Raw genomic sequence first — 24,877 nt, forward strand, 5'->3', positions numbered from 1 at the left:
CACCTTCTTCAATCTCTGTAGTAATGTGGAGTGGGAGATGGTGTCCAAGGCTGCTGACAATTTGGATAAAATCAGAGCCCTCACCGCCCCCCTTCCCTCAATAATGTCTTTAGTATCCTACGTGGCTCTGTCCAGCACCGTCTCTATGGAGGGACCCCTTTGGAACCATGATTGGTCTTTGCGCAGAAGTTTGTTGAACTCAAGGAATTTGGTGAGCTGCTTGTTCACCGTGGCCTCGTTTAGTTGGGTTAACATCAGGAGCAGAGAGACAGGCTGATCATTAGAGTTAGAACAAGAGGCAGAGCAGGGAAACCAACTGTCTATGCAACCCTCAAGCATAAGAGGAACAGCACAGAAGGCAGCTTTGGGGGCCTCCCTCACACAAAACATGAGAAGAAACACTGTAAGTCTCCTTCACAAAACTTGTGTATCAGAAACTGTGCGCTCCACATTTGCACAAAATGTGAAAAGTCATCGGCAACAGAAGTGCAGGCCTCAAACCTGCAAAATAGGCAGACGACAGACAGCAGTGGAGCAAGCCTGCCTCACAAAACACGCACCGACTGGCAGCAATTACCCAGATATTCAGTGAAAGTGTAGGTGTGCTCCACCGCCAAGAGGCCCTTATTTATTTTGAAAAGTTTTATATAGCATGAACATGACCATGAATGCTTCCAAAATAGAAATACTCACATGTGGCAATTGGAAAAATTATGACCCGCTCGCCGCATGGCCTGATGATCTGGGAACACCACCTGAAGTATCAAAGGAAGTATGAAACCTCAGAATGACCATGGAATCCAAGCTATCGGTGAATGCCCAAGTGGACAAACTAGCAAGATCAAGCTTTGTTAATATATAAAAACTCTGCGACAAACCTTCTCCCACCTGGGACCCTCAGACAGCAGGGCTCGGAAACATAGTCTTTCAGGACAATATATGTATTGGCGACGAAGAACTGAAAAGCCCAGCGCAATCAATGTGCCCATGATAGGGCCCATGGGCTTTTGACTGGTAGCGTCTGTGAGGAACCACTGCCCATGATTCCAGTGCTAGCTTTTGGTGTGTTCCGTCCTCCCGCCGCTGGCCGCCGGCCGCCGTTTGCTGCTGCTGTGCTGCACTTACCGTCTGCTTCCTCCAGCCTTGCCTCCGCCCGTTGCGGGCCCTCTCACCGTCCGTCTTCACCATCTACCTCTTAGCGGGGGCAGCGGTGGCGAAGTTTGCCGCATTTACTGCGGACTCCTGGTGTGGCCGCCCTGCAGGCTGCGGAGGCGGGGATTGCAGCTCACGGTTTGCGGTCTCTCCATCTCATGGAGAGGTGCGGCACAGCGAGGTGCGAGGTGCAGTGACCCATAGTGAGCGACTCTACAATCTTTAATCAACAATTAAACAAACAATCTGCCGGCCGGCCTGCAATCTCCCGTGTAGCGCCGCCAGTCTCTGCTAACTTCCTTTGGCCTCACCAGCCCCCTGGCCCCCACATCAAGTGCTTGGCTACCTCGGTCCGGATCTTCTAGAGAGCTGCAGGAGTACGGAGTGGTCGCAGCTAGTGTTGCCTGAAGCCGCCGCGAAGGAGCCAGCTGCGATTTCTAGCGGAGCTGAGCGGTCCCTTGGCCGTGTTCGGACTGGCTCGCGATCCCCGTCCGAGCAACAAGTGCGGTAAGTGCGGCCGCTACCAGGGGTTAGTCCGCAGTGAGCTAGGCGGGACCAAGCTGAAACAGCCACTGTAACGAGCCCAAAACCTACACTGCAACGGCAAGCGCAGCCGCCATTAGTGGGTGGCTGCAGTGAGGGTGAGAGACTGAATCTGGCCGGCTGCTGGAGGAGGCGCCGAGAGGGCCATGGGAACTGCACTGGTGCCGCGCTAGTGGCAGGAGGCAATAGCCAGCGCCCCGCGCAGCGGTAGGAGCCGCTCTAGTGCCCCCACCGCCGCAGGAGACTCTCCCTCAAGAGGCAGGAGGTAGGAGGCAGGAACAGAGGCAGGGAGTGGACAAGCGCCTTAGCGGCAGGAGAAGCCTCGGGCATCCCCCATTGGCGACATCTGCTGCTTTGTCGCCTCGCAGGATCAGTCTGTGTCCATCCTAGCGGATGGAGCCGCATCAGCGCCCCTGAACCACTAATCCCTCCAAAAACCCCTTTCAAGCAGCAGGCACCGCAGCAGAGAGCATCCAGTCACTCTCAGTTATCCACTTTCCGCCATCCACAGTCACCTCTGAACCCCAGGTCACTATACGGAGCATATCGATACAGCCACAAGAATGAGGTCGGGCAAGGAAAGAGGTCAGCCAGTGACTAAGCCCAAGCTTAAAGCCAAACGAACTGATGACAACAATTCGGCCAGCGGGAGCTTGGTCACATCCCCAGAAGGGTCCAGTAGCGGCTCAGTTCATCAGGCCGGAGTTCATTATCACCAGCTTCGTCAACCAAAAATTACAACAAAATTTCATTTCCTAAAAGACCCACCTTCATCTATCTTCTCAACCAGTGGCAAAATCTTGGGCCTCCAGGACCCCCTTCTCCCCCTACCTTGCAAAGAATTACCAGCTCCAGCGTCGCAGGGACCGGTCTCCCCTTACGCCACCAACACATCCCCCTCCACGACTCCCCTGTCAATTAGCGGAAAAAACGATAAAAAGACGCCCGACAATAGGGGTACTACCAGCAAAGAAGCCCAGCAAAAGGAAGGTAAGGGAGGGCAGTCCCCCTCCGGTCTACAGTCTGCTCAAAAGACCACAATCACCTCAATCACCTTATACAACCAGAAAGGAAGACAACCCTCGCTTAGTCCCACGTCAAACTTAGGTAATGCTTTAAACCAAGAGCATGAGGCGCTCAATGGCTCCAACTTAAATGATCTCTTTAAGTCTATTAACGCCTCCCCTCACACTCCGGAGACCACCGAGACTGCCAAGATCACTCAACTGCCTATAGAAGCAATAGCAATAGTACACGAAGAGGGCCATTTCAAGCAGCCGAAGGAGGCCACGAAAACCATACAAAACTCAGGGCGAGACAGGCTTACCAACGTTTCTTATGCAGGACAACAGGAATGGGGGGATTCAATCCTTCCTGAAATTCAGGTCACCCCCGCCAAACAACCTCTGTCTATAGCCAAAACAAAAGAAAATCAGCACGTTAACCAGGCCTTCTATCAGGTGGTAACTTCTCCAAACTTAACAAACCAACAAAGTACTTCAGCCCTTTTGGAATCCCCAGGCCTCCCAAGCTTATCTGAGATTGAACTAGGGACCCAAACATCGAACGCACCTAAAACGTGGGGCATTCTTTTAAATACAATGCAACGAACGGTTGACACTCTACATTACCAGTCCGACAAAATGGATCTACAACTGACCATACTCGACACCTTGGCCCTTTTTGTGGGGCAGATCGATGAAAAATTAGGCCAACTAACCCTTCTAATTGGCAGAGCTCAGCAGGAAGCAAAGCTAATCTGCAGTTGCGGTCCAATTATTGACAAACTATCGTCACTTCCAGAAATAGTATCTACCTTGATTGAAGGTTTACCAAGGGGGCTTTATAAAGAGGGATCGGACATTAGCACTAGCACAAATACCAGCTTCGAAAACCGAAAAAAGGATCCTCCCACAGCTAAAACAACTGACAAATCTGTTCTGTCAACCCCAGAGTGCACCTCTCCTAAATGCCACCCTCGTCCCTCCGAACACCAAAATCCAACTCAGAATGCCAAGCAGCGTCGTCAACAAAGAAGGAAAGGCCGTAACAAAAAACTAACCTTAGCCCCCCCGGAGGTCTATCCCCTTTTTAAGACAGAATCTAGACAGGAGCAATCTGAACCAAAACTTCTTACTGCTTTCTCCACAAGTGCAGAACAAATTCCTATCAAGACAAATGAACCTACAATAGGGGGAAACCCGGCAGTCCACAAAGAGGCTCCAATATCGGGGGCAGGTCGGGCCCTGTCCAGCAGCCACACCGGCTCTTACAGTACTATGGTCCTCAGCGGGACTAGCAATAGGGAATCCGTTAACCTCCCAAGACAACCACCACCAAATATGCCAAAGGAGGCGCCGCTCATACACGGCACTGATTCAGCACCTGAATCTACGACCATCCTCTTCTCGCCCCATACACCGGGCAAAAAGCCCACACTTTCTGGACTTTTGGGTCTCCGTGCTCAACAGCCTCTCCACCCACACGGAGCCCCTAAAGCCCCTTCAGTTTCTAGGTCTCAAGATCGTCCAACTCTTGAAACCAATCTGAGACCTCTACAACAGTCTATATCAAACAATGGAGGAACCTTTCTGGGTGGCAACTATCCAATAGCTCAGCCGGGACCCCAAACCACGAATCCCTCCATTATTGTCTTCACTCCAGAGTATGAATCAAAAGGCCCATTCGACAGTACCACGCCAACCCTAAGCGATTTATGTTCAGCTGATCTTCTTTCAGTAGACTTTATAAAAGTGGATAAATTACAAAACTTGGAAGCCACAAAAGCAACCTGGAGGTCGTCCAAAATAGCTAATAAAATTCTGGAGTCGCAGACCATCCTCAAAGCATGGGGGATCCAATCAGCCTTATACTACAACACAGGATATCCGTTCCCCCTGCTCGAGAGACCCCGTGAAGGACTACCTCTGAGGAACCCACAGACCACGTCAGTCCTAAGGGGCGCCCAGGGTCGTCCACTGTTAAAGAGGCAGGTGCTGAACCACCAAGAAGGCGCAACGGCTCCCCACTCAGAAAACTTCGAAAACATCCGGATCTTTAGGACAATCAATGCTTTGAACTTTCCACAATGACAGGGCAACTTGATAAGGACAAATCCGAATTTAGACACTACGCCACTAAAGCTGTGCTCATGGAACATAAACGGGCAAAATAATAAGGCTGCAGACGCTGAATTCCTCCGATACGTAAAATCATTTGACATCATCCTACTACAGGAAACATGGTCAGAAAACCCGGTGCAAATAGAGGGTTACACATGCTTTTACACTTCAGCCACAAGGAAAAGTAAATATGGCCGGCCAGCGGGCGGCTTAGCCTCTTACATCAAAATTACAAAAATTCACAGCGCCCTGGAATTAACTCATCAATCCCCAGTTATAAACGCAGTAAAGATCAAATTAAACCTCAAAGGGAAAAAAGAAGAGGTATTGGTGATCAACACCTACATAAATCCAAAAAAGAAAAAACAGGAGTCGAAATTCCTATTGGACTACCTGCACCAACTGATGTCCACGCAAACCACTTCTAAATTTATTCTGTCGGGGGACTTCAATCAACATATTCTAGGCTCATCCACAAACAATGACATTCAAGCTCAGTCCTTCTACTGGAATATTCCAACCCAATCCACCAATGGCCAGGGAAAAATCTCCAAAATGGGAAAGGAGCTTCAAGAAGAGATGGAGCACTTAGGGCTGAGAGTCTTAAATGGAAGATTTGCAGACGATTCACCATCTGCCGCTTCATTCCACTCAAGTAACATGTCCTCCACAATTGACTACACTCTAGTATCTCTCCCATTTTTCCACCATATATTAAACTTCAGCCTAGGAGATAAAGGAGACAGTGACCACCGACCTCAGGAAGTCTCCATTCTGGTCTCTCCAGATTTAACCCTCCCCAATCCTATAGGATCCCAGGCTTGCCACACAATACATCTTAAAAGAATCAAATCCTCAGTGGCAAACACAAAGGAGGTACTCTGAGTAGCAAAATCTCAACTAAACAGTCTGAACTACCCCATGGGCAAGCCCATAGCCCTATGGGAGACCTTCACGGATGTGTTTTCAAACCTTTACGCTACCACAGTTCGGCACCACCCGTCTCACGGCTCAATGACTACAGGGAAGATATCCAGCGCTCAGAAATCGGCCCTGAAACATCAAAAAAATGCCATAAACAGACTACTAAGGCTGCAGAGGACACATCAGGGGGGCACGAGCACTCTCCAACAGCTCCGCAGACGAAAGGCTGACCTTAAAAAACTCAAATGGGAGATCAAAAGATGCCAAGAAGATGACGTTTGGGCTAAACTTCACTGTGACATTAAAGCAAACAACAGTGCGCGCTTCTGGTCCACCCTGAATAGCTTTTTAAACCCCAAACATGGAGGTATAACATCTTATGTAACTGATGACTCCTGGGAACTCTTTTTAGCCACCCATTTTAATCAGCAGGCTGCAGGATCAATTAAGCGCCAGGATGCTCAGGCGACCAACCCACAGCAAACAATAACACTGAAGAGGCAGCACCTGAAATCAGCACTGTTACAATCAGGGAACTCATTTCCAAAGGGAGGAAAGATGGCGCGCCAGGGCCAAATGGAATACCACCAGCTCTCTTTAAACACGATCCGGAGTACTGGTCAGAAATTCTGACCCCACTCTTCATCTCGGCCAGCCTGTCCGGGGGTCTCCCAGCATCATGGAAGGGCTCAGTCATCTCACCAATATATAAAGCAGGCGACAGAGCTCTTCCAAAAAATTATCGCCTGATCGCTCTATTGGACATTGAGGCAAAGTACTTCGCAGGGCTACTATTGATTCAGCTGCGTGAATGGGCTACCAAGAACAACTTAATTCCGCCCAGCCAAACAGGATTTTGTAGAGATGCTGGAACAACCACAAATCTTTTAGCTTTATCACTACTCATTGATAAAGCAAAACAGACCAAACAAAGCCTCCACTTCTGTTTTGTAGATTTCAAAGCAGCCTTCGATAATGTCAATCGAGCAAATCTGTGGAGGAAACTAGCTTTGTGGGGGATTCCTGCACCACTCTTAAATCTTCTGATAGAACTGCACTCCAACACGTGTCCAAGTGAAACTCGGAAATGGCACCCACCTCTCAAGGTGCATAACAACAACAAAAGGCCTTAAGCAGGGGTGCGTTCTAGCACCAACTCTCTTCAACCTATATACAGCTGATTTGCCACCAGCTCTAGAGGCCTGCAACGCACACGCCCCTCGTTTGGGGGGGGTCGAACCCTGCCCAGCATATCCTACGCAGACGACGTGGTTTTGATCAGTCACACTAAAGTAGGTCTGCAACACCTTATTAACGTACTACACGGATATGCTGAGGACAATCTGCTCGAAGTCAACATTGAAAAAAACAAAACTCTGACAATATCCAAGAAAAAAAAATCCTTCTCCTGGTCCTTTGGGACAAGGGCAATTGAGAACTGCTCTGAATACAAATATCTTGGCGTCAACGTCGACAGGGGCGGCCAGTTTTCAAGACATCTTGAGGCCACCAAGAGGAAAGGAATGCTGATCGCAACAACTCTCAGACAACTCAAAACCAATCTGTCTGGGCCAACTCTTCTGCCACTACTGCATGTTGCCCAAGCAAAAATCGAGTCATCAATTACCTACGGTAGTGAAGCCTTAAGAGGCACAGATGCAAAACTGCTGGACACAACTATCTTAAAAGCTTACAGAGTCCTCTTAAACCTACCATCATACACCTCACAGGCTCAAATCCGGCTAGAATTTGGTTTAACCAAGCAACTACTCGCTAGGCGAGGATCATACATCAAATGCTGGTACAAAATAAAGAACTCGCCTGATAACACACTGAATCACCTGCTCTGGGAAAACCTGCGTGGCAGTTCCACCGCACTTGCAAAAAACTACCTAGAGGAGTCACTAGCAAAGACAGGTCTAGAAGACCTATGGGAAACTTCCCTTCCGAACGCGCAATTTAAACGCGGTGTAAATAAGAACATAAAGCGACTCTCCTTTATAGAGGACAAAGCCACCTTTGCCCACAGACGCCACGCATGGATGATACTGAGCTCTTACAAATCGCCTGGGTTACAGGAATACTTCGGGCTGGGTTATTGCAGGAAAACAAAAGAAGCTTTTTTAAAACACAGGCTCGGAATCTTACCAGCCATACCCCATTTACAACCCTGGCTGAGAAAAGACTGTGGGCCCATATGCAGGCTGCGTGGCTCAGGGAAAGAAGATATGGAACACCTGCTATGCTCCCGCAAAAAGCTAAAAGAGGAAAGAGCAGCTCTCCTGGAAACCACCTTCAACGAACTCAACATACGCACTCGGAGACAAGCAGCCATCGCATGCTTTGACCCAAGACTTTCACATCTGAACGGTCTGTTGGTAAAATTCCTGAAACTAGTTAAGTCCAAACAACCTAAAACAGATGACGGTGTAAAGAAAAACAAGGAATCATGAACATTTCTTAAACTTTTATTTTTTAACCTATTTCCTTTTTAAGACTGCTCTCAAATTCAAAAATTGATGAAATGTATACTTACTATGAACTTGTAATGGTTTTAATTAATCAGAAACAATAAAAAATTGTACTTTACTTTACTTACTTCTCCCACCTGGGGTTCCACACAAGGTCCAGGCTACCATCTCTCTTGTACTGTCTAAACGTGATTACACCAATGGCCTCTACCACGGATCATCTTTAACGACTATGAAAAGACTACAACGGATTCAGAACTCTGCTGCCAGACTACTACTACAACATCTGCCCTGCCTTGAAGGCCCTGCATTGGTTACCGGTCTCCAGAAGATCCACCTTCAAGATGCTGCGTATCACCCACAAAGCGATACATAGAACGGGACCGCTCTTTATCAGGAATAAAATCACCAAACACATGCAACAAAGGAACCTCCGCTCGAGTGGCACCTCGCCTTTAAATTCCAACGTACAAGGAAAAAAAATGGATGGCACATCCTTCTCTGTTCAAGCAGCCAAACTATGAAACTCTTTACCCTCCAACATAATATCCACGGGTAACCACCTTATCTTCAGAAAACTACTCAAGAATTGACTCTACCCCACATAACCACCATAGGCAAACAGAAATATACAGCATATCGCTCTGAATATAAGCATTTATTTGGACGATAGATATGTACCTATGTATATCTATTGCTTTGTATAAACATGTATAAGAATTGTTTTTAAAGATATAGATATTTGTTAGTTATGATAAAAAATGTGCTTATGACTTACAGTTAAATTTTTCTGATTAACATGAATAAGTAAATCTTTTTATCATAACTGTTAGACCTGGCACCTTGGCGTGAGGTTCCCTTCCTCTTTTTGTCGCTGTGCCTCATGTGTTTTGCTGGTGTTAGCTTCTCAGAGCACTGTGCCACTGCCAACCTGTGCCACAGTGCAAGTGCTCTCTATATAAAATGTATATGTTGGTTGGATTCCATGATTGGCTTATTTGGTTTACTGTCAGACCCCAGTAAAGTGCACCAGGAGTGCCCAGGGCTTGTAAATACAAATGCTGCTGGTGGGCTTGCAGCACTGGTTGTGCCACCCACAGAAGCAGCCTGGTAAAATGTGTCTAAGGTCTGCCATTGCAGAACCTGCGTGCAGTCTGGTACTGTCACGCTGACTGGGCAAGTGCACCCACTTACCAGTCCCTAAACCTTCCCTTAACTTTATATTAGTCACCCCTATGGTAGGCCCTAGGGCAGGGTGCATTGTAAGCATAAGGTAGGACAAGCCCTGATGTGTGTGGCATGTCCTAATAGTGAATTACAGCCATTTTCGTTTTTCACTATTGTAAGGCTACCTGTTCTCCATAGGCCAGAATGAGCTGTTAGAATTGTTACATCCTAGGATCCTAACAGACCCAGGAAACATGGTAGAAAATTGAGTTTAGTATGCCTGAACTCAGAATAATCAAATACATCTTTTAGCAAAGTTTATTTTAATGTGTGTGTTTGCAAATGCCACTTTTAGAAAGTTACTGAGAGGTGGTGACCCGCTGCGTTAGCAGGTCACGCACGGGTTGCACAGCGTATACACATAGGTATTATCAAATTAATACTCATCCACCATAGTAATCCAAATGTTGTCTTATTTATTTCAAAAAGTTTTGACATTCTTTATCCATTTTGTTACAACTTCACGTCAAGAGATGCTTAATCCGTGAACTTCTTAGTTTTTAAATTCAGTGTATTGCCCATCCAGGCCTATACATGAATGTTATTCGAATTTCCAAGCATCCACCAGATTCGGTACATTTCCTTTACTCAATGCATTTCGGTTTGTGAAAAACCTTCGTCAGGAGTATCTATAAATTGTAAAAATGTATTTATTAACATCGCAAGACATTTGAACCCCAAAATAAACTTAATGTCTCCATATCAAAGCAAATTACTGAACATTCCAATGCATCACCCCCGACCCAACTCCAAAACTTTAATTTCAAAAATACCGTGTGTGACATGCGAACCTCCATTAATACGATTCTCCCCTTCCATCAAAATCTTGAAAAGAACCTGTGCTTTTAACCCACACGCTTATTTTGAAACCGCCCTTCAAAAGCAATCCCTTCTGAACTTAAGCCCCTCCGTGTCTAATTAACCAAACACCCGTTACACTCCAATCCTCCCTCTAGCTCAGTTTAAACACCTTTACCATCCCCCTTTAGCATACCTGATGTAAAATTTTGCAACGCTTAAACCTCCTCCTTAGAACTCGTTGTTTGTTAAGCGCCACCATGCTGTTTCTCCCAAATTTAAACTGATGTTACCCGCCCCACCTCTTAGGTCACAGGTGTAAACAGTCACGTGTTCTTCCACAGCCCACCAATCACAATATCCCAAGTGTCGATCAATATTAACAAAACTCGCAATGTGTTTCAAATCCCTGTGAACCCCCGTATCTAATGCAATTGATTTTGTGCTATTAAAAGATCACATCTAATGCTTCAAACTTAAAACAATATGTGCTATTCGAAAATCCATGTCAATGACTTCACGATGATCCGAAAGTAGTGTGCTCTTTTGACGTGAAGCCTGAAACTTTCTTATAACTCAGTTGTAACTTCCTCTTGGTCGGGTGCTGACGGGTGGTGAAACGGTCAGTATTACGACATAATTGAAAATGTCCCGAAGCACACCTTTTTTGTTTGTTTCTTTAATCTTTTTTCAATGCTTTCAGCGAGTCCACTTTTTCCAAATTTGCGTGCAGCACCCGTGAACGGTGCGCCGTTCCTGTCACACCGGGGCAATTATACTGAGAGGTGGTGACCCGCTGCGTTAGCAGGTCACGCACGGGTTGCACAGCGTATACACATAGGTATTATCAAATTAATACTCATCCACCATAGTAATCCAAATGTTGTCTTATTTATTTCAAAAAGTTTTGACATTCTTTATCCATTTTGTCAAAACTTTTTGAAATAAATAAGACAACATTTGGATTACTATGGTGGATGAGTATTAATTTGATAATACCTATGTGTATACGCTGTGCAACCCGTGCGTGACCTGCTAACGCAGCGGGTCACCACCTCTCAGTATAATTGCCCCGGTGTGACAGGAACGGCGCACCGTTCACGGGTGCTGCACGAAAATTTGGAAAAAGTGGACTCGCTGAAAGCATTGAAAAAAGATTAAAGAAACAAACAAAAAAGGTGTGCTTCGGGACATTTTCAATTATGTCGTAATACTTTTAGAAAGTTGGCATTTGCTTGCCTAACCATTTCAGCCCACCTCTGCGCTGATGTGTATCTGCTGTCTGGTTTGTGTGAGTGACAGGGCTCTGGAATTCTAGGAGACAGGCTGGGCAGCCAGGTGGTGAATAGGAAGATTACACCAGGATGGGTGGGAGGAGTGCACCTGGACTTTGAATAGGGCTGTGCTCTGCCACCACAATGCTGGCTCCTTCCCCTGTGGAGCGTCTGATGTCTCTGCCCTGCACACTGAAAGCAGAAGCCGGCATCATGTCAACAAAGTGCTCAGAAACCGGACCGAACTAGGCAAGGGCCCCCCTGGCCTGCAAGAACAAAAGAAATGTAGTATAAATGTAGGAGCCATGCTCCTAAGAAATTAGATCCTGCTGACAAGACGAACCTCTGCCTGAGGAGAAGGCACCGGGAAAGCTGTAGGAGGAGTACTGTCCCTGACCTGGGGTATTGGCCTGCAGTGGTGGCTCTGCTGCTGAAGGAGAGGAGAAAGATTATCCAGAAACTTTATTTCAACTTGTGCTTTTAAGATCTCCAAGGGCTTGTGACTGAGCTTGCCCTCTGAACGAAGTCCCAGGACCAGTGGACTTCACCCCCTTGAGAACCGCCGCCGAGAACCGCCGTTCTCACCGTGAGACTGAAGCCGAGAGAAGTGTGTGCCTCCTAGATCGGTGCGTACACTGGAAAGCCTGTGCCCAGCTGTCCGGCCCAAACAACGCGACTAAGGCCCCCCCTACGAGCCGTAGCTCGCACCATGAAGGAAGGACTTTGTGCCGCACTTTGATTTCCCCCTCTTCGCATCGTACAGCTCAAGCGTGCCCCCCTACCCCTGTTGTGGGCAGGCTGCGGCGCGTAGTGTGGTTGGTACATGGCTCACAATCGGAGCGTACTGCCTGCTTCGCACCGCGCTTAAAGAAAAGGCGCCGCTCTCAAGGTACGGCTCGTACGCCGATGAACAGCCAGAGCACCGTACCTACGCACCGTTCCCTCGAACATCGTGACTAAGGCCCCCTACGAGCCGTAGCTCGCACCGTAACAGGAGGACATCGCAACGTACAACGCGCTGGGATTCACCGCATCGTCCGTGCCGAACTTTCAAAGATAAGGTACTGTGTACGTAAGCACCGCAGGGTGTATGCTTCGCACCGAAGCATCTGCAGCATTTGTGAGCCCCGTTCGTAAGCACCGCAGGGGTACGCTCCGCACCGGAGCATCTGCAATGCTTGTGAGACCCGCTCATAAGCATCTTTCATCCCCGTACACCCCGTACGAAGAAGAACGAACCGCACAGAACTGTTAAATACGCTTGAATCAAAGAACTGCTTATTACCAACAGTATTGTGGGCCTTTTGATCGTTATTGGGTCTTGTGCTAAGTCTTATTATATAAAAACAATTATTTTTGATAAACCCAGTGTGGAGTCCATTGTGGGGGTATCATTGAATTACTGTAGTTGGTCACAAATGCTTAACCATTGCGCCCTGAGATAAGCCTTGTCTGCTCGCGCCAAGCTACCTAGAGGGTGAGCAGGGGTTGTGTTGGGAGTGTAACCCCCTTACCCTGACTGGAGGAGAGGATCCCTGCTTGACACAAGTACCTACCTGTGCCAACCAGAGATCCCCAATTCTAACAATAACTGTTTATCTACAATTGCTTCACTGTTGAATTACAAAAATAGAAACAAATAACGGGTAATTTAAAATAGAACACTTGAACGTCTGAGTTTATTAAATGCAACTTGAATCTACATATATTACCTTCCTTATGCATATATACCTTCCATGTACATATGTATCTTTATAGTTATTACTTTACTTCAAATTCAGCATCTCCAATGCACTACCCTATATCTCACCCTATACCTCTATCAATATATCCTCTACCTCCACTCTCTGACTCATCCCAATCCTATTATACTACTATGATTCCCAAAACAACCCTTTCTAGACCCTCCATCCTCTACCCCTCCTTCCGTCACCTCATATCTTTTTCACTATTCAGATCTCCCAAACAAGCCTTTCTAAACCCTGCCCTCTGGCTCTTCCCTTCCACCACCCTTTACTCATCCCAAACACCCTATACTGCTATGAACTCCCCAAAAAATACTTTCTAGGCCCTTCCCTCTTCTATCCCTCCACTATTCCTTTGCAATCCAAATATCAGAATAACATGTCCATCACTCAAATTAATTTCATATTTCCCTATATTAATTCCCCACTAATCCTGTTTGGGTTCTGGAGTAGCGTGCTGCTCAACATCTCATCGGGGTTGCAAGCGCTATATAAATGCAAAACGTTTCCTTGTTCTATAGCCTCACTATCCTTCTCAATCCAAATAACAGATCAACATAGCCACCGCTCAAATGAATTTCATATTTCACCACTAATCCTTTATAGGTTCTGGAGTAGAGTGACACTTATTGAAAAAGCGATTTGATGCTTCATCAAGGTTAGTAAGCGCTATATAAAGGCATTTACAATACAGTACAATACAACAACATTCTGTGTGCAACTGCATAACTAGAGCATTGAAGAGCCTGACAATTGCGTGTGAGGGGCATGTTATGCTATACACAATAAGATTAAAGATTTAACACACCTCGCGCTGAAAACTATGAACTGAATTTAGAAGCACAACTGTTTGAGCACTGCATGAACCTTGCGCTATTTGAGTTCATGGACTGCACCGTTCACTGCATTGTATTGCTGTCTTAAAATAAATGTAACTGCATTACCATGCATCCATATTAAATAAAGACCTGTGATGTGTAACTGAAATGTGACTCCTATGGCTCCCTTCCTGGCTGTAGAGGCTATAAAGTCAAACAAGCACTGGCACAGACATTTGGTGCCAGGTGAGCCGGGGTCTGGGTGAGGACTAGCATGGGTAGACCAGCAGGTGAGCCGGGGCCTGGGTGAGGACTATCATGGGTAGACCAGCAGTTGAGCCTGGGTGAGGACCAGCACATGAGCCAGGTCCTGGGTGAGGACCAACGTGCGAGTCAGGCATGGATCGACAGTGGGTAAGCCACGGCCTGGGTGAGGACTAGCACGTGAGCCAGGCATGGGTACACCAGCGGGCGAGCCAGCGCCTGGGTGAGGAGCAGCGTATGAGCCAAGGCCTGGGTGAGGACTAGTGCATGAGCCAGGCATGGGTAGACCAGCGAGTGAGCCAGGGCCTGGGAGAGGACTAGCACGTGAGTCGTGGCCTTGGTGAGTTCTAGTGCATGAGCCAGTCATGGGTTGACCAGCGGGTAAGCCAGGGCCTGGTTGAGGACTAGCAAGTGAGCCAGGCATGGGTAGACCAGCGGGTGAACCAAGGCCTGGGTGAGGAACAGCGCGTGACCCAGGTCCTGGGTGAGGAGCAGCGCATGAGCCAGGGCATGGGACAGAACTAGCGGGTGAGTCGTGGCCTGGGTATGGAACAGCGCATGAGCCAGGTCCTGGGTGCGGACCAACATGGGAGTTCGGCATGGGTAGAGCAGCGTGTGAGCCAGGATCTGGGAGAGGACTAGCGCGTTAAGTCATGGCCTGGGTGAGGTCTAGCGCATGAACCAGGCAAGGGTTGACCAGCGTGTGAGCCGGGGACTGGGTCAGGATTAGCAAGTGAGCCAGGCATGGGTAGACCAGCGGGTGAGCCTGGGTCTGGGTGAGGACCAGCTCATGAGCCAGGTCCTGGGTGAGGGCCAGCACGTGAGCCAGTCATGGGTAGACCAGCAGGTGAGCCAGAGCCTGGGAGATGACTAGCATGTGAGTCGTGGCCTAGGTGAGGACTAGAAAGTGAGGCAGGCATGGGTACACCAGCGGGTGAGCCAGGGCCTGGGAGAGGACTAGCATGTGAGTCATGGCCTGGGTGAGGACCAGCATGTGAGACACGCATGGGTAGACCTGCGGGTGAGCCAGGGCCTGAGAAGGACTAGTGCGTGAGTCATGGCCTGGGTGAGGACTAGTGCGTGAGTCATGGCATTGTTGAGGAACAGCACGTAACCCAGGTCCCGGATGAGGAGCAGCGCATGAGCCAGGGCCTAGGAGAGGACTAACGCGTGAGTCGTGGCCTGGGTGAGAAACAGCGCGTGAGCCAGGTCCTGAGTGAGGACCAACATGGGAGCAAAGCATGGGTAGACCAGCGTGTGAGCCTTGAACTGGGCGAGGACTAGCAGGTGAGTTGTGGCCTGGGTGAGGACCAGCGTCTGAGCCAGGGCCTGATTGAGGATCAATATTTGAGCCAGGCATGGATAGACCAGCTGGAGAGGCAGTGCCTGGGTGAGGACTAGTGCGTGAGCCAGACATGTGTAGTCCAGCGGGTGAGCCATGGCCTGGGAGAGGACAAGCGTGTGGGCCAGGGCCTGGGTGAGGACCAGCATGTGAGCCAGGTCCTGGGTGAGCACCAGCACGTGAGCTAGGCATGGGTAGACCAGTGGGAGAGCCAGTGACTGGGTGAGGACTAGAACGTGAGCCAGGGCCTGGGTGAGGACCAAGTCGTGAGGCAGGGACTGGATGAGGACCAGCACATGAGCCAGGCATGGGGTGACCAGCACATGAGCCAGCCATGGGGTGACCAGCGTGTTAGCCAATGCCCGGGGGAGAAGCAGCACATTAGCAAGGTCCTGGGTGAGGACCAGCGTGAGAGCCAGGCATGGGTAGAAAAGCGAGTAAGCCAGGGCCTGGGAGAGGACTAGCGGGTGAGTCGTGGCCTGGGTTGAGGACCAGTGCGTGAGCCAGGGCCTGGGTGCAGACCAGCACGTAAGCCAGGCATGGCCAGACCAGCACATGAGTCATGGCCTGGGTGAGGACCAGCGCGTGAGCTAGGTCCTAGGTGGGGACCAGCGCATGAGCCATGCATGGGTAGACCAGCGTGTGAGCCAGGGCCTGGGTGAGGACGGGCGAGTGAGTCCGGCCTGGGTTGAGGACCAGTGCGTGAGCTAGGTCCTGTGTGAGGATTAGCCCGTAAGCCAGGCATGGATAGACCTGCGGGTGAGCCAGGGTCTGGGTGAAGATTAGCACGTGAGCCATGCATGGGTAGATCTGTGGACGAGCCAGAGCCTGGGTGAGGACCAGAACGTGAGCCAGGGCCTGGCTGAGGACCACTATGTGAGCTAGGGCCTGGTTGAGGACCAGCAGGTGAGCCAGGCATGGGTAGACCAGCAGATGAGCCAGGGCCTGGGTGAGGACTACCACGTGAGCCGGGGCCTGGATGAGGACCATCAGGGGAGCCAGGCATGGGTAGACCAATGGGTGAGCCAGGGCCTGTGTGAGGACTAGCACATGAGCCGGGCATGGATAGGGCAGCGGGTGACCCAGGGCCTGGGTGAGGACCAGCTTGTGAGCCAGGGCCTGGTTAAGGACCAGCGCAGGAGGCAGGGCCTGGGTGAGGACCAGCAAGTGAGCCAGGCATTGGTAGAACAGCGGGTGAGGCGTGGCCTGGGTGAGGACAAGCGCATGAGCCAAGGTCTGGGTGCAGACCAGCAAGTAAGCCAGGCATGGATAGACCAGCACATGAACCAGGACCTGGGAGAGGAGTAGCGCATGAGTCATGGCCTGGGTGAGGACCAGTGTGTGAGCCAGGGGCTGGGTGTGGACCAGCAGGTGAGACATGCATGGCTAGACCACCAGGTGAGCCAGGTCCTGGGTAAGGACTAGCCCGTGAGCCAGTCAAGTGTAGGGCAGCGGGTGAGCCAGGGCCTGTGTAAGGAGCAGTGTATAAGCCAGGTCCTGGTGAGGACCAGCGTTTGAGCCAGGACCTGGTGAGGACCAGCGTTTGAGCCAGGTCCTGGTGAGGACCAGCGTTTGAGCCAGGTCCTGGTGAGGACCAGCGTTTGAGCCAGGTCCTGGTGAGGAACAGCGTTTGAGCCAGGTCCTGGTGAGGACCAGCGTGTGAGCCAGGTCCTGGTGAGGACCAGCGTTTGAGCCAGGTCCTGGTGAGGACCAGCGTTTGAGCCAGGTCCTGGTGAGGACCAGCATATGGGTCATGGCCTGGGTGAGGAGCAGCACATGTGCCAGGGGCGGGGAGAGGACCAGCATGTGAGCCAGGCATGGGTAGACCAGCGGGTGAGACAGGATCTGGGTGAGGACCAGCATGTGAGCCAGGGCCTGGGTGAGGACCAGCACATGAGCCATGCATGGGTAGACCCGCGTGTGAGCCAGGGCCTGGGAGAGGACGAACAGGTGAGCCAGGCATGGGTAGACCAGCAGATGAGCCAGGGCCTGGGTGAGGACTACCACGTGAGCCGGGGCCTGGATAAGGACCATCAGGGGAGCCAGGCATGGGTAGACCAATGGGTGTGCCAGGGCCTGTGTGAGGACTAGCACATGAGCTGGGCATGGATAGGGCAGCGTGTGACCCAGGGCCTGGGTGAGGACCAGCTTGTGAGCCAGGGCCTGGGTAAGGACCAGCGCAGGAGGCAGGGCCTGGGTGAGGACCAGCGGGTGAGCCAGGGCTTGGGTGAGGACCAGCACATGAGCCATGCATGGGTAGACCCGCGTGTGAGCCAGGGCCTGGGTTGAGGACCAGCGCGTGAGCCAGGTCCTGTGTGAGGATTAGCCCGTAAGCCAGGCATGGATAGACCTGCGGGTGAGCCAGGGTCTGGGTGAGGATTAGCACGTGAGCCATGCATGGGTAGATCTGTGGATGAGCCAGTGCCTGGGTGAGGACCAGAACATGAGCCAGGGCCTGGCTGAGGACCACCATGTGAGCCAGGGTCTGGGTGAGGATTAGCACGTGAGTCAGGCATGGGTATACCAGCGGTTGAGGCAGGGCCTGGGTAAGGACCAGCGCGTGAGACAGAGCCTGGGTGTGGATCACCATGTGAGCTAGGGCCTGGGTGAGGACCAGCACATGAGCCAGGCATGGGTAGACCAACAGGTGAGCCAGGGCCTGGGTGAGGACAAGTGCGTGAGCCAAGGCCTGGGTGCAGACCAGCATGTGAGCAAGGCATGGGTAGACCAGCAGATGAGTCAGGGCCTCGGAGAGGACTAGCTGAGCTGGGGCCTGCGTGAGGACCAGTATGTGAGCCAGGCATGGGCAGACCAGCGGGAGAGCCAGTGCCTGGGTGAGGACAGCGCATGAGCCAAGGCCTGTGTGAGGACAAGCGCCTGAGACATGCATGGGTAGACCAGCGGGTGAGCTAGGTCCTGGGTAAGGACTAGCACGTGAGCCAGGCATGGGTAGGGCAGCATGTGAGCCAGGGCCTGTGTCAGGAGCAGCGTATGAGGCAGGGCCTGGGTGAGGATTAGCACATGAGCCAGGCATGGGTAGACCAGCGGTTGAGCCAGGACCTGAATGAGGACCAAGACTTGAGCCAGGGCCTGGGTGAGGACCAGCTCGTGAGCCAAGGACTCGGTGAGGACCAGGGTGTGAGTCATGGCCTGGGTGAGGAGCAGCGCATGAGCCATGCATGGGTAGACCAGCGTGTGAGCCAGGGCCTGGGAGAGGACGAGCCGAGTGAGTCCCGGCCTGGGTTGAGGGCCAGTGCATGAGCCAGGACCTGTGTGAGGATTAGCCTGTAAGCCAGGCATGGATAGACCTGTGGGTGAGCCTGGGCCTGGGTGAGGATTAGCACGTGAGCCATGCATGGGTAGATCTGTGGATGAGCCATTGCCTGGGTGAGGACCAGAACATGAGCCAGGGCCTGGGTGAGGACTAGCACATGAGCCAGGCATGGGTAGACCAGCGGTTGAGCCAGGACCTGAATGAGAACCAAGACTTGAGCCAGGGCCTGGGTGAGGACCAAGACTTGAGCCAGGGCCTGGGTGAGGACCAGCTCGTGAGCCAAGGACTCGGTCAGGACCAGGGTGTGAGTCATGGCCTGGGTGAGGAGCAGCGCATGAGCCATGCATGGGTAGACCAGCGTGTGAGCCAGGGCCTGGGAGAGGACGAGCGAGTGAGTCCCGGCCTGGGTTGAGGGCCAGTGCATGAGCCAGGACCTGTGTGAGGATTAGCCCATAAGCCAGGCATGGATAGACCTGCGGGTGAGCCTGGGCCAGGGTGAGGATTAGCATGTGAGCCATGCATGGGTAGATCTGCGGATGAGCCAGAGCCTGGGTGAGGACCAGAATGTGAGCCAGGGCCTGGGTGAGGACCACCATGTGAGCTAGGGCCTGGGTGAAGACCAGCACGTGAGCCAGGCATGGATAGACCAATGGGTGAGCCAGGGCCTGTGTGAGGACTAGCACATGAGCCGGGCATGGGTAGGGCAGCAGGTGAGCCAGGGTCTGGTTGAGGACCAGCTTGTGAGCCAGGGCCTGGGTGAGGACCAGCGTGTGAGTCGTAGCTTGGGTGAGGTCCAGTGGGTGAACGGGGACCTGCGTGAGGAGCAGCACATGAGCCAGGTCCTGGGTGAGGACCAGCGTGAGAGCCAGGCATGGGTAGACCAGCGGGTGAGGCAGGGCCTGGGAGAGGACTGTCGTTTGATTAGTGGCCTGGGTGAGGACCAGAACGTGAGCCAGGCATGGGTAGAAAAGAGAGTAATTCAGGGCCTGGGAGAGGACTAGCGGGTGAGTCGTGGCCTGGGTTGAGGACCAGTGCGTGAGCCAGGGCCTGGGTGAGAACCAGCATACTGAGCTCGCACTCGTTCCATTTGTGAGATCAGACTAAATAGCCGGTTCGTCCTCTCTTGCAGGACCAGGCAAGGGTCAGTCCAGAGATCCAAGGACATCAGAGCCTGGGGCACTGGACTTGCACCCCTTGTTTTTCATTGTTTCTCCATGAAACAGAAAAAACTGAGTGAAATCTCCTTGAGAGATTCATATTATCCCAGATCCCACTGGGCTCACAATCTGCCCAAAGATGCGGAGAATGAACGCCCTTGCACATGAACTGCTCTACCCATCTCTGCCATGATGCCCCGGGAGGTACCAAATACTTCTGTACAGTGATCCCCCGAATATTCATGCCTTCACTGTTCTGTAACACGTAAGTGCATTCTGGGAGTTGTAGTCTCCGTTACTTCACTAAAGACAGTGGTTTAAAAAATAAACTCCATGAATCGAGGAGATGGTAGCCTTTGTCATGCGCCATCTGGCGCTGAATGGTAACTCTGGATACGTTTCAAAAACTCGGATTATGAGCTCTTAAAATAAAATTATATGTCTGGGAAGGAGCATCTCTGGGCGGTGAGAGCAGCGGCTGAGGTGGTCCACACTCCTCATACCCAGAGGACCAGCCAGGACAGGCCTCACCTTCTCTGCTCCCCACAGGACAGGCCTCACCTCCTCTGCACCCCTAGACAGGCCTAACCTCCTCTGCTCCCCCTGGACAGACCTTACCTCATCTGCACCCATGGACAGGCCTCACCTCCTCTGCACCCCCTCGACAGGCCTCACCTCCTCTGCTCCCCCTGGACAGACCTCACCTCATCTGCACCCCTGGACAGGCCTCACCTCCTCTGCATCCCCTGGACAGGCCTCGCCTCCTCTGCACCCCTGGACAGGCCTCTCCTCCTCTGCACCCCCTCGACAGGCCTCACCTCCTGTGCACCCCTGGGTAGGCATCACCTCCTCTGCACCCCCCTGGACAGGCCTCACCTCCTCTCACCCTTGGACAGGCCTCTCCTCCTCTGCACCCCTGAACAGGCCTCACCTCCTCTGCACCCCTTGGACAGGCCTCTCCTCCTCTGCACCCCTGGACAGGCCTCACCTCCTCTGCACCCCCTCGACAGGCCTCAGCTCCTCTGCAACCCTTGGACAGGCCTCTCCTCCTCTGCACCCCTGGACAGGCCTCTCCTCCTCTGCACCCCTGTACAGGCCTCACCTCCTCTGCACCCCTTGGACAGGTCTCTCCTCCTCTGCACCCCTCTGGACAGGCCTCACCTCCTCTGCACAGGCCGCACCTCCTGAGCATACCTGGACAGGACTCACCTCATCTGCACCCCCTGGACAGGCCTCACCTCCTGTGCACCCCTGGGCAGGCATCACCTCCTCTGCACCCCCCTGGACAGGCCTCACCACCTCTCACCCTTGGACAGGCATCACCTCCTCTGCTCCCCCTCAACAGGCCTCAGCTCCTCTGCACCCCTTGGACAGGTCTCTCCTCCTCTGCACCCCTGGACAGGCCTCACATCCTCTGCACCCCTTGGACAGGCCTCGCCTCCTCTGCACCCCTGGACAGGCCTCACCTCCTCTGCACCCCCTCGACAGGCCTCACCTCATGTGCACCCCTGGGCAGGCATCACCTACTCTGCACCCCTGGACAGGCCTCACCTCCTCTGCACCCCCCTGGACAGGCCTCACCTCCTCTCACCCTTGGACAGGCCTCTACTCCTCTGCACCCCTGGACAGGCCTCACCTCCTCTGCACCCCTTGGACAGGCCTCAGCTCCTCTTCACCCCTCTGGACACGCCTCACATCCTCTGCACCCCCTGGACGGGCCTCACCTCCTCTGCACCCCTGGACAGGCCTCACCTCCTCTGCATCCCCTGGACAGGCCTCGCCTCCTCTGCACCCCTGGACAGGCCTCTCCTCCTCTGCACCCCCTCGACAGGCCTCACCTCCTGTGCACCCCTGGGCAGGCATCACCTCCTCTGCACCCCCCTGGACAGGCCTCACCTCCTCTCACCCTTGGACAGGCCTCTCCTCCTCTGCACCCCTGAACAGGCCTCACCTCCTCTGCACCCCTTGGACAGGCCTCTCCTCCTCTGCACCCCTGGACAGGCCTCACCTCCTCTGCACCCCCTCGACAGGCCTCAGCTCCTCTGCAACCCTTGGACAGGCCTCTCCTCCTCTGCACCCCTGGACAGGCCTCACCTCCTCTGCACCCCCTCGACAGGCCTCAGCTCTTCTGCAACCCTTGGACAGGCCTCTCCTCCTCTGCACCCCTGGACAGGCCTCTCCTCCTCTGCACCCCTGGACAGCCCTCACCTCCTCTGCACCCCTTGGACAGGCCTCTCCTCCTCTGCACCCCTGGACAGGCCTCACCTCCTCTGCACCCCTCTGGACAGGCCTCACCTCCTCTGCACCCCTACACAGGCCTCACCTCCTGAGCATACCTGGACAGGACTCACCTCATCTGCACCCCCTGGACAGGCCTCACCTCCTGTGCACCCCTGGGCAGGCATCACCTCCTCTGCTCCCCCTCAACAGGCCTCACCTCCTCTGCACCCCTTAGACAGGTCTCTCCTCCTCTGCACCCCTGGACAGGCCTCACCTCCTCTGCACCCCTTGGACAGGCCTCGCCTCCTCTGCACCCCTGGACAGGCCTCACCTCCTCTGCACCCCCTCGACAGGCCTCACCTCATGTGCACCCCTGGGCAGGCATCACCTACTCTGCACCCCTGGACAGGCCTCTGCACCCCCCTGGACAGGCCTCACCTCCTCTCACCCTTGGACAGGCCTCTCCTCCTCTGCACCCCTGGACAGTCCTCACATCCTCTGCACCCCCTGGACGGGCCTCACCTCCTCTGCACCCCTGGACAGACCTCTCGGTGCTTCTCACAGGAGCTCTCGGTGAAGGATTCTCATTAAGGACAGAGGAGCCCAGAGTTCATTTCACCCCATACAGCACCTCTGACTCCGCCCTGATCCTCGGGGCGCTATGCACAGGCCCCGAAGAGAGACACTGCTCTCCTGCACCTGCCCAGAGGCGCCGGGGGCAGGACTGTGGCTCGGACCGAGGCGCTTTTTTGGTTGCATATTTATATAGCGCGAACTCGAGCCGAAGGTATTGGAGCGCTTTACATAGCACCGTATTTACATTACACATTCAGGCACGGGGACATTAAGTGGGGCAGCGCAGCCTACGGACCACATCCTCTTTAATACCACACACCAGACACTAGGCGCTACACACGAGGCACGTGTTCATCCCTCAGAATAAGGGAAATGAGGGAAATGTCCTGATCCATTTCGCATCTTTCAGCCCCGGGACCTGGTCCGGTGATGCAGCCCCCCCCCCCCCCCCACTTCCATTATCCGGCCCCAAAAAGGGACCTCTGACCGAGGAAGTGTCCCCTCTTGGAGGGGGCACCTTTCCTGGGGTATTTCTGACTTGTGGTGATGATCGTGTCTTGTGCAGCTGACACTGTACCCCACTACTGATGTCTGTCCCTCTAGGGGTGTTATACTCTGTGCATCTCTTCTTGTGCACAACTTTTGATAATAAATGTTTAATACGAGGCGCCTTGACTCCCTCCAGCCTCGTTCACGCTTTATAAACATCCTAAAATAAATACAGAATAAACCCCTCCCTGGGGACACTGCTGTTGCCTCCCCCCTGGGGACCCCTGTACTAGGTTAGGGGTCAGCTATATGGATGGATGGATGGGTGGGGAATGAATGGGTGGGTGGATGGGTGGATGGGTGGATGGATGAGTGATGGATGGTTGGATGGATGGAAGGATGAATGGATGGATGGTTGGGTGGATGGATGGATGAGTGGGAGGATGGATGGTTGGATGGAAGGAATGATGAATGGATGGGCGGATGGAAGGATGGGTGGGTGGGTGGGTGAATGGATGGATGGGTGGGTGGGTGGGTGGGTGGGTGAATGGATGGATGGATGGATGGATGGATGGATGGATGGATGGGTGGGTGGGTGGGTGGGTGGATGAGTGAGTGAGTGGGAGGATGGATGGAAGGGTGAATGGATGGAAGGATGGGTGGGTGAATGGATGGATGGATGGGTGGGTGGGTGGATGGATGGGTGGATGGATGGGTGGGTGGGTGGATGGATGGGTGGGTGGGTGGGTGGGTGAATGGATGGATGGATGGGTGGGTGGGTGGATGAGTGAGTGAGTGAGTGGGAGGATGGATGGAAGGGTGAATGGATGGAAGGATGGGTGGGTGAATGGATGGATGGGTGGGTGGGTGAATGGATGGATGGATGGATGGGTGGGTGGGTGAATGGATGGATGGAAGGAATGATGAATGGATGGACGGATGGAAGGATGGATGGGTGGGTGGGTGGGTGGATGGAAGGAAGGATGGATGGGTGGGTGGGTGGGTGGGTGGATGGATGGATGGGTGGGTGGATAGATAGATGAGTGAGTGAGTGGGAGGATGGATGGATGGATGGATGGATGGATGGATGGATGGATGGATGGATGGACGAGGAGGTGAATGGCACAAGGCTGGTTTGAAGATTTTGTCAGGGCTGCCTTTAATTCCCAGTCCCGCCTGGGTAGCAAGGACCACTGGTACCACAGAGTCCTGTATCACTACCACTGGACCGGGCGCGCCACTTCTTCTTCTTGTCCTAATAATCTTCCTCCTTCCTGTCCCCCCCCTCAGCAGAAGTAATGTCCAGGTGTCCAGGGAGGGGCAAGTCTCTGTGGCTGCAGGATCCTGCTGCCCTGCGCTGTACACCACATCCAGTGCTTAATTTGTACAAGAATGAGAGCCGGGCCCAAGGTTGTGCTCAGAAGCTGGGTATTTACCACCCAAGGTAAATACCCAGGAACCCCACGGAGGCCGTGTGCAGA

The 24,877-nt window shown here is 52.7% G+C and overlaps 1 protein-coding gene across 4 annotated transcripts in view; it reads right to left on the minus strand.

Annotated features, from left to right (window-relative positions):
- Window positions 1–22,977, minus strand: part of LOC146839174 (uncharacterized) — a 42,896-nt gene extending 19,919 nt beyond the window's left edge. Inside the window, exon 1 of one of the 4 annotated variants that reach the window (XM_085603200.1) lies at window positions 22,854–22,977. The gene's annotated coding sequence lies outside the window, so the exon portion shown is untranslated. Of the gene's footprint in view, window positions 1–20,987; window positions 21,056–22,769 lie in introns of those variants that run through there. The other 3 variants (XM_085603201.1, XM_085603202.1, XM_085603199.1) reach the window with 3 other exon arrangements.
- Window positions 22,978–24,877: the final 1,900 nt, after the last annotated feature.

The sequence above is a fragment of the Triturus cristatus genome, chromosome 4_2 (assembly GCF_964204655.1).
Source record: "Triturus cristatus chromosome 4_2, aTriCri1.1, whole genome shotgun sequence".
Lineage (NCBI taxonomy): Eukaryota > Metazoa > Chordata > Amphibia > Caudata > Salamandridae > Triturus > Triturus cristatus.